This window comes from Physcomitrium patens, chromosome 6 (genome assembly GCF_059467195.1).
Source record: "Physcomitrium patens ecotype Gransden chromosome 6, ASM5946719v1, whole genome shotgun sequence".
Taxonomy (NCBI): domain Eukaryota; kingdom Viridiplantae; phylum Streptophyta; class Bryopsida; order Funariales; family Funariaceae; genus Physcomitrium; species Physcomitrium patens.
The window spans coordinates 645001-647500 of NC_143415.1; positions in this window are offsets into that span (position 1 = coordinate 645001).

The window sequence follows — 2500 nt, forward strand, 5'->3', positions numbered from 1 at the left end:
ATTGACATAGGCTAGCATATGGAGTAACCCTCGTTGAACCAAGGCCCCCCGACCCGCTTTGGCTGATCGGGGGGTTCCGGGAGCAAATTCTGGTGGGCGAGTACAGTGGATCCTAGATCGATCGAACAAGGTAACTTCGAAAACAAACTCCCGAATCTTTCCCAAACAGCTCTTCCATAGTTTTTCCAGTCCGCAGCAACGACTCAGGTTTGGATGGGCGAAATCACGACGGCAGCCACAAAAAAATGGATCTCCGACATCACACAACCCGACACACCTAAGTTTCGCGAGGCTCGGCCCCTCTTCCCCTTCGGATGTCCCCCTTCGGTACACCACCACATCATGCCATCCAGTCTGGAGCGTCGCCGACTCCCGTTGGCCAAGGTAGGGCCAACACAAGAGTAGCGGACGAACCAGTCATCTGGTCTTACCGGAGAAAGGGAGAGGTAGACTGCCACCACCAAACCCCACCCAAGCACACACCAGGCAGCAAAAAGCCATCATCCTAAAAGATGGTCCCACTTCACAAGACGAGGAGGTTCCCGTCCTTCATTCCAACCCCAGGTGAGAACACACACACCCTTCTTTGCGATGGATAAAAGGCAAAAAGAGAGGGCAAAAAGCCAACGGCAAATTCCAACCAGACCCCCAGAGGCACACACCACAAAAAGTGAAGCCAGAGAGAGCCAGACAAAGAGAAGGATAGAGAGAGAGGGAGAGTTAGACCCCCGGAAGAGAATCATAGGTGCTGCGGCCTTTTTCGGGAATGTGACCAGGAAAGAGAGAAACCGACGAGGCCGATACACACATTAAAAATGAAAAAGTAACCATCACCGCGAAGGATTTTCCTCAAAAGACAAATCAGCAAGAAGTATGTCCAATCCTGGGGCCCATCGCCCCTCCAAATTAATGGAGGGGTCGGATAGAAATTTATAGAAATGTTACTTTTGTGAAACCCCTAGCCGACGAGAGAACTCTCACCGGTTTCGAAGTTCCATTTTCACATTCCGACCTGGGATGTTATGACTCCTCGGCCCACACTGCGAACGCGTCCCACACCCCTCCAAGTTTATCAGGAATTTCACCTGAGCTTGCAATAGAGATCGAGCGCGGTGGCGGTCACAGTGGTGGTCGACCAGGCGGAGCTTGAACGGCCTCGGCAAACACTTCTCCCCACCCTCCCAAATGAATGAGAGAATGGCTTGACAATACCGAGGCCATCGCCCCCCGCCAAAAATGGTTACTAGCTCTTGGGACTCGCTGCGACGTTACGCGTATCGGCACAAGACCAACCCTCTTTTTCCAGTCGCCCGCGCACCAAAAAAAATTTTGGCAGCGGGACTCACAATCCTTGACAGCCAGCTCACCATATAATACTCGGCGACCCTCCGCGGGACCTCCTCAGAGGGTCGCGTCGCCGGGAAACTAACCCCCACTCCTCACTGATCCAAGGTAACACGCCAGAAGTATCCAGGTAACCCCAGTAGTATCCAGGTATCCCCCTGCGAACGTCGGTACTGGGCTCAAAGAAGGCAGCGAGCAGTCGGGACCCGTAGGCACCGAGCAACCGTCACCCCCTCACGACTTTTCCCGAGACGCTTCAGAGGAACCCTTCCCCACATAGTACTCTCTGTGGGATTCGGCAGGCCCCCCCGTCCTACTGCACTAAGGAAGTTCCGAGACACACTTTTTTTTGTGGAAGACCACCCACCCTCCCTGTCCTGCCTGCTATCCCCGCCGCGACTCCTGGTCCCGGCCCTCCTCCCCGACTTCCTCCTTGTCCCGCTGCGAGTCCCGGACCTCCTCCCCACTACCTACTCCCGCCGCGAGTCCCAGTCCCGGCCTTCCTCCTCCTCCTCCTCTTCCCTAGTCCCGGCGCGAGTCCCGGACCTCCTCCCCCACTTCCTAGTCCCGTCGCGAGTCCCGGACCTCCTCCCCTCTTCCTAGTCCCGGCGCGAGTCCCGGACCTCCTCCTTCTCTTCCTTGTCCTGCCGCGAGTCCCAGTCCCGTCGCGAGTCCCGGACTTCCTCCTTCTCTTCCTTGTCCCGCCGCGACTCCCTAGTCCCGTGGCGAGTCCCGGACTTCCTCCTCCTCTTCCTTGTCCCGCCGCGACTCCCTAGTCCCGTGCGCGAGTCCCGGACTTCCTCCTCCTCTTCCTTGTCCCGCCGCGACTCCCTAGTCCCGGCGCGAGTCCCGGTCGCGAGTCCCGGACTTCCTCCTCCTCTTCCTTGTCCCGCCGCGACTCCCTAGTCCCGGCGCGAGTCCCAGTCCCGTCGCGAGTCCCGGACTTCCTCCTCCTCTTCCTTGTCCCGCCGCGACTCCCTAGTCCCGGCGCGAGTCCCAGTCCCGTCGCGAGTCCCGGACTTCCTCCTCCTCTTCCTTGTCCCGCCGCGACTCCCTAGTCCCGGCGCGAGTCCCAGTCCCGTCGCGAGTCCCGGACTTCCTCCTCCTCTTCCTTGTCCCGCCGCGACTCCCTAGTCCCGGCGCGAGTCCCAGTCCC